This window comes from Lygodium microphyllum, chromosome 11, assembly GCF_053477565.2.
Source record: "Lygodium microphyllum isolate KBCC chromosome 11, Lygodium_microphyllum_v1.1.10, whole genome shotgun sequence".
NCBI classification, from domain to species: Eukaryota; Viridiplantae; Streptophyta; class Polypodiopsida; order Schizaeales; family Lygodiaceae; genus Lygodium; species Lygodium microphyllum.
The window spans coordinates 144835774-144848673 of record NC_141145.1 but is presented as its reverse complement, the minus strand read 5'-3'; the positions used below and the strand labels follow the sequence as shown (position 1 = coordinate 144848673).

General features: G+C 42.7%; 1 protein-coding gene across 7 annotated transcripts in view; it reads left to right on the top strand.

The window, feature by feature from the left end:
* TSL (Protein kinase superfamily protein) overlaps positions 1-12900 on the top strand; it is a 96037-nt gene that overhangs the window by 20986 nt on the left and 62151 nt on the right. The window lies entirely within an intron of this gene.

Sequence of the window (12900 nt, the reverse complement as noted above, 5' to 3'; positions counted from 1 at the left end):
CCTACCTTTGTGAAGGAGACTTTGCAGTCATAATATTAGAAGAAGGCCATGGAGCAAGAGTTGGATGCTATTGAGCAGAATGACACTTCGGATCTTGTGCCTCGGCGTGTTCATTGTAAGGTGATTGGTGTGAAATGGGTTTTCAAGACCAAATATTAGAGTGATGGTTCTCTGGATAAGTACAAGGCGTTGCTTGTTGGAAAGGGCTTCGCACAATGGCCAAGAGTGGATTTCCATGACAACTTTGCACCTATAGCTCAGATGGCTACCATTAGAGCTGTTCTTGCCTTAGCTAGCCATAGGAGATGGCTGGTTTATCAGCTTGATGTGAAGTTTGCCACACTAAATGGTGATTTGAAGGAGGAGATCTATGTTGAGCAGCCTCCTCGCTTTTCTTCATTAAGTGGACAACTGTACAGGTTGAAAAAGACCCTTTACGGCCTCAAACTGGCTCCAGGTGCTTGGAATGAGAAGATAGACTCATTCCTCCAAGGGATGTTGCGGTATCGATGTTCCTCTTCCAATCCCTAGTTGTATGTCCATACCTCAGCTGGAGGGCGTGTGTTGTTCATGCTTTATGTGGATGATCCTATTTTGACAGGTGACCATGCCCAAAAGGTCAAGGAGACTAAGGCGGCACTACACGAGGTGTTTGATATGACGGATATGGGCCTTCTTCATTCCTTTTTAGGCCATGAGATGTTTTGACAGACATTCAGGAGTAGTTTTCGGTCAGAGTTGTCGTGATCAAGCTGGTTGTGCCATGTGGTAGTGTCTACAGCCATCGCATTTATGGCAGGAGTGCCACGTTGCGACACTAGGTAGATTCGTGTGCTGGAGCAGTCGGTGCGTTTATTGCATATGCCACGTGTTCTTCTTAGGCAGTCGGCCTGATTTCTGTTGGAGCGCGCGGGTAGCGGAAGCGTAAAGATTTGCAGCAGAGGAAGTGAACAGGTGAGTGAGAGTGAGAGTAAGAGTGACGAACAGATTTTTGGGTGTACCAACAATGTGTTGGTACACAAAGAATAAAATGTATTTATACTTAGGGCCCGTAAGGGTGCATTCACATGTACAACATAACAATACACGTGTAAAATACACGGAGGTGAATAAAGGACCTTTACATCCCAACAACCTCCCACTTAAAGGTCCGGAGTGAACCTTTAATCAACTCCCACTAGTCGTATGCAATGCTCATGCTGAGCCTTGCCTAGACTTTTAGTGAGAACATCTGCAGGGTTGTCCTGTGTTTTGATCTTGGTCAATGTGATTAGATCATCCTCCAGAATCTGTCTGATAAAGTGATATCGCGCATCAATATGCTTTGTGCGTAAATGATACATGGCATTTTTAGCCAGATACATAGCACTCTGGCTATCACATCCCAACACTGGAGTACTCATAGACATGTCAAGATCCTCTGCGAGTCTGCTCAACCATATAGCTTCCTTGGAAGCTTCAATAGCTGATATGTATTCAGCTTCAATAGTACTCAGTGCGATGATGTTCTGCAACCTGGAGCACCAAGAGACGGCCCCTCCAGCAACTGTAAAGACATACCCGTTAGTGGACCTGCGAGTGTCTAAGTCACCTGCCATGTCTGCATCATAATAACCCTGTAGATTAAGTGCACCCTGCCCATAACAAATACACTTTCTTTGTGTACCCTTCAAATATCTAAGAATACTCTTGACAGCCTCCCAATGTGGTTTGCCAGGATTTGACATAAACCTGCTGACAACTCCCACTGCATGAGCAATGTCTGGACGAGTAGCCACCATAGCATACATAAGAGAGCCACAAGTTGATGCATAAGGGACTCCCTTCATAGCATTGGCTTCCATGTCATCTTTTGGGCTGTTGGCTTTACTAAGCTTAAGGTATGGAGGTAAGGGTACTCCGAGAGGCTTAGCTTCAGCCATGTTAAATCTGTCCAGTACCTTTTCAATGCACTTTTCTTGAGATAAGAACATCAATTTCTGCGTTCTATCCCTACGAATCCTCATGCCCAATATATGCTCTGCATTCCCCAAATCTTTCATGGAAAAAGCTGATTTTGTTAGCAGTCATGTTTGTCATGCCTTGTCATCTCCTGCTTGTGAGCCTCAGTCTGAGTCAGACGAGGACATTAGGAGCTCTGACATGTCTGTCATGTGTTATGATGGGGGAGGCTAGTCACTCTCGACTGGCTATCCTAGGTTGTGTATTTCTTTTTGGCCTCTTTTAGTGGGCAGCCACTGGCTGCCCGGCCACTTTTTGGTCACTTTTGTGGGGCGCCCATTTTAGGGCACTTTTAGGGTTTGCGCCCATTTTAGGGTTAGGGTTAGGGTTTGTCCGTTGCCTATTTATTGGCAGCCCCCCTCCCCACTTGATCACTTGTCTTCTTTCAGATTCCGACACTCCTTCTCCCCCGTGGTGGTGCTGCCATCATCATCAGCTTGATCTGGTGCCCTCACTGACGCTGTGGGCTGCGTGCAGGGACTGATCAGTCCATTTTAGTGTATTCAGCATTCATTTCAGTCAGTGCAGATTTCTCTTCTTTATTTTCTGCTTTCTCTCTCTCTCTCCCTCCGTGTTCGTATTTCCTCTTCCGCAGTGCACTCTCACAGATTTCAGCTGATCTTTGAGAGCATCCAAGCTAGTCTTTCTCTTCCCAGCTAGCAACATATTATCCACATACAAAACAAGTATGATAGGGGCTGCCATTTGTATCCTTTTTCATATACAAACAATGATCTGCATGGCTGCATGTAAACCCATGTGAGAGCATAAAAGTGTCAAACTTTTTGTACCACTGCCATGGTGCTTGTTTCAGCCCATATAAGCTGCGTTTTAGTTTACACACCAACTGCTCTTTTCCAGGAACTACAAAACCCTCGGGTTGTTTCATGTAGATCTCCTCATCAATGTCACCATGCAGAAAAGCTGTTTTCACATCCATTTGGTACAGCTCTAAATCCAATACAGTAGTGAGAGCAAAAAGCACACGTAGTGTTGTCATCTTCACGACAGGTGAGAAGACCTCCTGGAAGTCAATCCCTTCCTTTTGTGCATACCCTTTGGCAACCAATCTTGCCTTGTACTTGGGTTTCCCATCAACTGTCTTTACTTTGTAAACCCATTTGTTTGGAAGAGGCTTTCTTCCTTTGGGCAACGACACAAGATCCCAAGTATCATTAGCATACAGAGATTTAATCTCTTCCTGCATAGCTAGCTCCCACTTATTGCTGAATTTGCATGACTTAGCCTCTTTATATGTCAGAGGCTCACCCTCATCAGTAAGCATCACATAATGCAAAGAGGGGTCATACCTATGTGGCTGCCTTCTTGGGCATGTAGACCTGCGTACCCAATGATCTACATTCTCAGGAATCGGATCTACATCTGGAGGCATGTTATTTTCAGCATTTATTGGTTGCTGTAAGCCATTTTCAGCATGCTGTTCATGCTGTACAGCACCTTCATTTTCATTTCCAGCACCTGCATTTTCATAATCAGCAAGTCTATCTTGCTGTCCATGACCTCCCTGTGCTTCTATTTGCTGTCCATCATCATTTGGCTCAAAGATAACCGGCTGATCATCAGTTTCAGCCTGTGGTACAGCACCATGAGGCTCATCATTTGAAGTAATAGGTGGCTGCGAATTCTGAAATTTGACATTTTTCATGTCTTCATCAGAGGCTAAAGTATTTTTCAGCAACTTTGCCTCATTAAACACAACATTACGGCTGCGAACAATTTTCTTGGACTGAGGTAGCCACACTCTAGCCAAATTCACCCTCACCACCATAGCCCATGAAAATGCCTTTGGTGGATTTCGGGTCAAGTTTATTCCTCAGCTCATTTCTAACATGCACAAAAGCATCACAGCCAAATATTCGTAAATGGTCATATGAGGCCGGTTTGCCAGACCAAACCTCCTCAGGAATGCCATTATTTAGGGACTTGTTTGGAGAGCGGTTGCAAATGTGAACCGCGGTTTTAAGTGCCTCTTCCCAAAATTCATGAGGGAGATTAGCAGTGGACAGCATGCACCGCACTCTCTCACATAAAGTCCTATTGTATCTTTCAGCCACACCATTTGAAGAAGGGCTGTAAGGGGCTGTAAGCTCCCTCTTGATCCCATGCAAGCCACAAAAGGACTTAAATTCATTAGACGTGAACTCACCCCCATTATCAGTTCTCAAGCATTTCAACTTTCTACCTGTCTGAGTGGTCACGAATGCATGAAAAGTTTTAAAAACAGCAAACACTTCACTTTTCTTTTTCAACAAATAAACCCAAATCTTCCTAGAACAATCATCAATAAAAGAGGCAAAGTATGCAACACCACCCAATGATTTCAAAGGCATGCTACATACCTCAGAATGCACCAAGTCCAATGCATTTGACTTACGGGAGACACCAGAGTAAAATGAAATTTTCATTTGCTTTCCAAATTGACAGTCATTACAAAAATCAAGTTTAGAGCCTTTTCCATCAACCCTCTTCAAAGAGGTAGGAACATCAAGACCTTTTTGGCTCATATGGCCTAATCTCTTATGCCATAACTCCAAATGACAGCCAATTTCAGCAACTGCAAGAAACTTGCCATTTAAAGCTTTACAGTGCAGACAATACAGAGTGCCCTTCTTGGTTCCTTTAGCAATCAGCATGGAACCCCTTTTTAATTTCCACAAACCACCACCAAATAGTGTGGTGTAACCATGCAAGTCAAGCTGTCCAACAGATAGTAAACTCTTCTTGATGCCAGGCACATATCTGACATCTTTCAACACAAGTTCTTGCCCATTATCCAAAGACAAGTGTATGGTGCCAATCCCATCAATGCTGCAAGCATGATTATTTCCAAGGTAAACCTTGCCATAACAGCCTGCATCAAAAGTAGCAAAACACTCCAAGCATGGAGTCACATGGAAAGAGGCACCTGAGTCTACAATCCAAGTCTGAGTGACACAATCATCAACTGACAAAAGTGCATCAATCACATCAGCCTTGGTGATTTGCATATCCTGCATGTGATATACAAGGGCATCATAATCCATTGCACATAATACATTAGCCTCTGCATCTGAGAGCTCCTCTATGACAACACTAGAGGCCACATTGGCCTTTTCCTTGCCTTTACCTACCTCAGATGCATTTGTCTTTTCCTCTTTCTTCTTTTTGTCTCCTGCATTCTTCTTTCTCTCTTGTTCCTTCTTGTAATACCTGCAATCAGGCTTCTTGTGGCCCTTTCGACCACACTGATAGCATGTAACATCACTCTTTTCTTTTCCTTTGCTCTTGCTCCTGCTTCTTTGTCCAGCATTTGCATTTTTCTTTTCAGCTCTGCCTCTAATATTATAAGCTAAGTTGCTGCCTTCTCCACTAGACTTACGTCTAATTTTTTCATTCAAGATCGAACCCCTCACACCATCATATGTGAGATTGGGGTTATTGCTGAGAGAAACAACCAAAGTCTCCCAAGAGTCAGGCAATGTCATGATCAAAAAGATCGCCCTCAACTTATCATCAAAATTCAAACTTGCATCCTTGAGCTGATTTAAAATGCCAGTAAATGCACTCAAGTGCTCAACTGCAGGCTTGGACTCATCCAACCGTATATTCACCAACTTGCGCATTAAATGCACCTGATTAACAGGTGTGGTGATCTCATAGGTAGTCTTCAACTTCTCCCATATTGCATGACCAGTGTCTAAACCCTTAATGTCTGTCAAAATGTCATCAGTGACACCCATCTTTATATAAGCCACAGCCCTTTTATTGACTTTGGCCCAATCCGCCTCAGACATTTGTGCGGGTTTATCCATTTGCAAAGCATCCTCACAATCCTTTAGGAACAGTATGCCCTGCATACGATCTTTCCAAAGATCAAAGCCCTGACCATCAAATCACTTGATTTCCATCAAACTTTTAATGTCAGAACTGGAAGAAGTTGCAGCCATTTTTCACAAGTACAAGTGTAAAAGCATTGAACTACAAGAGCACAAGCTAAATCAGCAAATACACTGCTGTTCTTGCATAACCAGCAATAATCCTCTGTTGTTTTGACATAAACCAGCCACTACACAGGCAAATAATGCAGAAATTTATCAAATTTTGCACAAAATCCCAAATTTCCAGGTCCAAATGTGTGCAAATGTCAGCCAAACTGACTCAGCTGGGCAAAATTACATCAATACATGAAAAGCCCCAATTTTTCTTGGTCCAATGCCAAGAAATTTTACTCGGATGAGTAAAAGTCCAACAAATTTTGAAAAATCCCCAAATTAGTTGAGGTCAATGTGCACAATGTCTGCAATTTCTGACACAGATGTCACTGTCAAGCATAAACAGCATCAAATCTGGGAAAAGCCCCAAATTTCCAGGTTCAAATTTGACCAAATCTGAGAACTGTGCTTGCGTGCGCGAACTCCCGTCAGTGGCAAAGGGGTTGCTTGCAGTAAACCTTCGAAACATTTTAAAAATTTATGGAAGGAAAAATGTGTCGAACTGCAGCCGTTGACCTGCGCTGCCCGTCAGATGCTACGCAGCCTGTCGCTGCATTTTTGTGACCAGCGTTGACCTGTGCAGCCTGCGCCTGGCTGCTCGTGACTTGTTTGACTGCCGCCTAATCAAAAAACGACCTGTCCTTGCTTGCCAGGTCAAAAATGACCTGTCGCTTGACTGAATCTGCTGGCGCCTGTCAAAAACGACCTGTCCTGCTGCCACCAGGTCAAAAAACGACCTGTCTTCGCCTGCCAAGTCAAAAACGACCTATCGCCTGACTATCAGGCTGTCGCTTGCACAAAACGTGACTTGCAACACTGTCGTTTGACTATCCAGCACATACATGTGCCTGGAAACAGTGACGACCTGACCTGTATGAGTGACGACTTACTGATTTCTCGCGAGCGGAGAGCTGGTGATGTCTCACGCAGACTTCGAGGAGCGGGAGCACCTTAACCTCAGCTCTGATACCAGTTGTTGGAGCGCGCGGGTAGCGGAAGCGTGAAGATTTGCAGCAGAGGAAGTGAACAGGTGAGTGAGAGTGAGAGTAAGAGTGACGAACAGATTTTTGGGTGTACCAACAATGTGTTGGTACACAAAGAATAAAATGTATTTATACTTAGGGCCCGTAAGGATGCATTCACATGTACAACATAACAATACACGTGTAAAATACACGGAGGTGAATAAAGGACCTTTACATCCCAACAATTTCTGCCAGTTGGCCATTTTTTGTGGATTGACCTGATACTGATTTGTGGGCTATATATTCCAGCCCTTCACATACATTGATATAGTTCTGACCGCAGATTTCAGGGATTGAGATTGTGCAGATTGCAGTACACTTTGAGCTGTACAGTAGGGTGGCATCATCAAGGTGGAGATACGCAAACATATGCACTATGCTAATTTATATATCTGCATTTTTAATTCAGTATTCATTGATTGCAGATTTTTCCGTTCTTGTGTCTCTCTTCTCTTCCCCTTTCTCCCGTGTTCATTTTCTCTCTGTCTTGTTCATACATTTCCGCATTTGCTACACTTTGATAAACTCGTTAGGTAAAGTGTTTGCAAAACAATCTTCATACTCCTTTAAGAATCTCATTCGCTCCTCATTCAGATATGAGATGGACTTTTCAATTCTAGACTCTTTATTAGAATCTTTGATAAAAATCAAGTATGAGAAAATAGACTTTTTCATTGCTTTACAAATTTGTGTACGGGATAAGATGGGAATAGTTTTTCCTTTCACTTCCATATCAAAAGATATAGTTTTAGTCTTGAAAGGGAATCTAAACTTATTTTGATTCCAATCAATGGTTGGATCTATTCTTCTTTGCCAAGGTATTCCTAATACAACATCACAATGACCAAGATCTCTCATAACAAAACTCTCATGATCTACATAATCTCCTATCTCAAATTGTAGTTTCCCAAGAAAAAAAGTAACTTCAGATTCCGTTTCTTGAAAAAGAGCACTTGATATTTTTGGTGTTCCAAAACTCTTGTTTGGTAGATGTAGAGCTTTAATAATTTGAGGATGGATATAATGATATGTAGCCCTTGTATCAAAATGAATGAGAATAGGTTGATTAGTGATCTTACCCCAAGCCATAAAAAGCTTCCTTTTCTTTGATGGAGTTTCATCCTGTTGCAAGGATTCCTTAGGTACAACATTTGCTTGAGGTGTTTGTTGGGGCTGCTTTTCCTTCTTTGCCTTATTATTACACTGACTAGCCGTGTGTCCTTTTTCACCGTCAGAGAAATGTTGTCACTCTCTTGTATATTTTACTAATTGCTGATATATTAGTTTCTTTTTGGATGGCAAAGGTGATATATCTCCATTCTTATGCTTTGGTTGTTGTTTATTTGACTTCTTTTGGTCAAACATCTTGGTCTTCTTTCTTTGTGGTTTTTCTTTTGAGGCTTTACCAAGCATCCATGGCATATGCAGTCCTTTAACTTCTAGGATGCATCTTGGATTGCTTCCAAAGTATCAGGCTTTGTCAGGTCGACAACTCACCGTACTGTTGGATGTAGTCTATGGATAATCTTTCTCATCTCCATATGGGAGAAAACTTCATAGAGAAACAACTGCAAACCTGTTGATATGTGTTTCAACATTGTCTCCATGGCTTTGCATCAGCTCATTCCATTCTTATTGCACAATGGCTTCAAAGGATGAAGGCAAAGACTTCATGTTAGACATCTTCTTAAACTCTTTTCAAGACTTGGGTTCCTTTCTCTCTTAAATAACTTTGAGACACCAATTCAAAGCACCATCCTTTAGATGCATTCTAACAATTCTAATCTTTGATTTTTTTTGTATAATCTTCACTATCAAAAGTAGCATCAAATTGTCTAGTAAAAGACACAACTTTCTGAGAATCTCTCTTACCATAGAAAACATCAAACTTCTGTTCAAAAGATACTCCTTTCAGTCCTAGGCCATTTAATGTTGGAACAATTAAATGTTCCATGGGAGTTAGTGCATTAGATTGGACACTAGCGAGTTCTTGGGGAAGGTCAAATTGATAGTTGATTCTTAATTTTAAAAAGTAGAATTCTGAAAATGAATCAAGTCTCTCGGTTGAAAGTCTTTTTTAGCATTGTTTTTCTTTGCTAAAAGCTGTTGGGGATAAAGGTGCCTCTGCCTAGCCGCCCCTGTATTACTACACTGACAGTCACCGCCACTGCACATTGCAGGTGGCGAGCGTCCATTATCGTCACTTTATTCTTTATTCTTTTAGTGACAGTTTGAATAAAGGAAGGCTCGGTCACACATTGTGACTGTTGGAGTTCCCATTTCTTGTCTCTCTCTTTCTTGCTCTTGCTCTCTCGCCATAGCTCTCGAGTGCAAGCTTCGATCCTTCTCACCTTTCAATTGGTATCAGAGTACGGCCTCCCGACTCTTGAACTTGGCTCGTGGCATTCTCAGCTTCCCATCGACTCCCCACTCACATTGGATCTCCTTCTCGACAGCCATAGCTCATTCTCTTGAGCTCCCGTCACTCCCTGGCTTCCCGAGCTTCTTCCCGGCCTATTGAGGTACCACCAGGGCATTGACATTGGTATTGCTTCATTATTTCAGAGATTTATCTCAGTCCACAGCTCTAGGTAAACAGGGTTTTCACAGGTTGTGGGCAGCCATAGCTCACACCTCTTAGAGCTTCCTTCACGTGGATCTTGCTTCCAGCCTATCAAGGCTTGCTGAGGCTTGGTGTAGGCCTTCTTTGGCCCCCATTTGTGCCCCCTTTGGGTCCCATTGTTGACACGTGGGACAGTAAACCCCCCCAACCAGCTCACGTATTTTTTGCGCGTGCTTCAAAATCTGGCCCAAAAATCACTCTTTTTGTCATATCTCGGGCATTCGGAACCCGATTCAGGCAAGGTAAGAGTCTAAGTTGGGGTTTTGGCACGCTTTGGACGCGATGGTGATGTCAGATTTGCCAAATTCTGATGGCAGAATATCCTGCAACAGATTTCAGGTTTGAGACAGCATGTATTTGTATGCCTATGCTTGTTTGGGCATGACTACATAACCGGTTTGATGCCTATTGCATCCCGATTAATTGGGGGATTGAAGCTACATGTAATGCTATGATTTTGGCCTAATTGTAGGGTTGGAAATACTCAGTTTATAATAGTAAATGGATGCTGAATACTCTTGGGTTGAAGCTATCTTTCATGCTTTGACATATGCCTATTGGTGCCGGATGCATGTCTTGGGTTATGCTATGATGTATTGATCTTTGAGGGATGACTTTGAGCTTGCCATTGGATCCGGATGCTTTTGGAAGCTTGAGCTTATTTCAGCCCGCACTTATTGACATTGGTCTATACTTGACAGTGGTCAGTGCTTTGATAGTTATATGCTATTTGGGTACATGCTTACTTGACGCCTATAGCTTGATGCATTTGTCTTGGCACAGTGTACCATGTACCTGTTGAGCTTTAGTGCTCTCTGAAGTCTTGACTTAGATTCTCATTTGCTATTCCGGAATTTTGTATTGGCTGTTATTTTGGTTGTCAGAGATATTTATTGGGATGTATGTCTTGCTCATGGATGCTACCTATAGTTGCTTTGTAGTCGTCATGCTCTTGGGATGCTATTGAGGCATTGTCTTGGTTACCTGTCTTTGGTACTTTGACTTGGTTTGATTGAGCTGTTGAGCTCGTTTATTTGCCTTTTATGCCAGTGGGAGCATCTTGTATGCTTGACCGACATTGAGCAGGAGGTTTATGCTATTTTGAGCATTTTGCAGATACTTGAGACTTTGGGATCTCTTACACTTAAATGATGCATGGTCCATGCATTGATATCTTGGAGTTGCTTTTGGCCTGAGCTTGGGCTTTGCACTCTTGTGAGCATACACCTACTGGTGTCAAGTCTTGCCAGTGTTATGTATACTTTGCCCTACTGTCCAGGGGGTATGCCTACTCACTGACGGATGCTTTGGTGACATGTTTGGGTGTTTGCTCAGGGTCTTGATGACTGCTTGGTGTTGATTTATGCCCGTTTATGGCTGGTCATGTCTTGGCTGTCATTTATTGACTTGGTGCAGTGATTTGGTCAGCAATTGACTCTCACAGTATCCTGCTGTCATTTATTACAGCAAGCATATAACTCCGGACTGAAATGGATTTCTCATGCTGAAATATTCTAAAACGATGTACTTTCACTAGTACTTGGTGGGCAATAGCTTTGGTTACACTTTTCTCGCCATTTTCTCTCGATTTTGGTGATTTTTCGGTCATTTTCTGCAGTAAACAGCAAGCAGTTTTGACCTGTCTACAATCTTCCAGCTTGCATTATGGCGAGTTCGTCCACTGATCATGCTATTTTCAGCATCACTAAGCTTGATGGTACGAATTACTCTTATTGGAAGAGCTAGATTTGGCAGGTGTTGGTGCAGAAATCGCAGATCAAACCATTGAGGTTGAGCGGGCATTCGCCTGCAACTATGCTAGATGAGGAATGGCTTGAGCTTGATGAGTTATACAAGTCCACTATTGTATTGTCTCTCATAGAACATGCTCACTATAATGTCTTTAAGGAAGAACAAAGTGCATGACAGTTGTGGGAAATAATAAAAAATTTCTATGACAAGAAAAGTCTAGCGAGTCAAATGTATTGGTTGAAGCAGCTTATGGATCTGTGCATGAAGGAGAATGTGACTATGTCTGCTCACTTGAGCCAGTTCTATGCTATACTTAAGAACTTGACTTCGCAGGACATCACCTTTGCAAAGGATGTCACTCCTCTTTTCTTGCTTGGTACTCTTAATGAGTCATGGGATGTATTCCGCACTGCATTATGTGCCTCTACAGCTACCTTAAAATTATCTGATGTTGAGAGTGCTCTTCTGCAGGAAGAGGTTAACCATAAGAATTTGGATGTATCTCGTGTGTCTCATGCTATGACAATTAGAGGCAGGAATGATGGATATGGAAAGCATGGCAGTGGTAGTGGCCGTGGACAGGATTCTCAGAAATCTCGGTTCAAGTCTCGTGGGAAGTCACGTAGCAAATCCCGTGGCAGGAATGCGGATGTTACTTGTCACCATTGTGGGAAAAAGGGCCATATTAGGCCACAATGCCATGAACTGCGCAATGAAAGGCGCAAAGACAAGGGGAAAGACAAAGTGCAGGATAAGTCTTCTGATCGCAGCATAGTGTCTGCAAAGTCCAGTGTTAAAATTGAAGAGATCAATGTTATGCAGCCTGAGGATGCTGATGATGATGATTATATATCATTGCAGTTTCTTCTAGTGCTTCGCAGATGACAGAGATATACTCTATATATGTACAATGTTGGCTCTTGGACTCAGGTGTATCCTTTCATGTGACACCTTGCCGAGAGTGGTTTCATTCATATCGTACTATTTCGGGTTTTGTGCGCTTAGATGATGACAGCTCTTTTGGTGATGTTAGACTAAAGTTTCCTTCTGGCAGCAGTTTTGTTATGCAGAATGTACGTTATGTACCTACTTTGACACGTAGTCTCCTGTCAGTTGGATAGCTTGATGACGCAGGTTATCATGTATCTTTTGGAGACTCTGCATGGAGCACTCCTGGCAGACTTGTGATTACGAGAGGTGCCAAGGCTGGCAGCCTCTATTCCTTGATTGTATTCACTTTTTTCCTTGATCATGTTTTGTCAGTGGGTTCTATCCCACATGTATCTCTTTGGCATGCCCGTTTGGGCCATATGTCTTTGAAGAGAATGAAAATGCTTTTTGTTTTGCAGTACTTACCGTCCCTTAATTATGCACGTTTTGATTTATGTGAGCATCGTCTTTATGGCAGGCAGACTAGGTCTACACATAAGAAGTCTGGTAGGCCACGCATGAGTGAGTCATTGGCATTGGTACATTCGGATATCTGTGGATCCATGCCTTGTCAGTT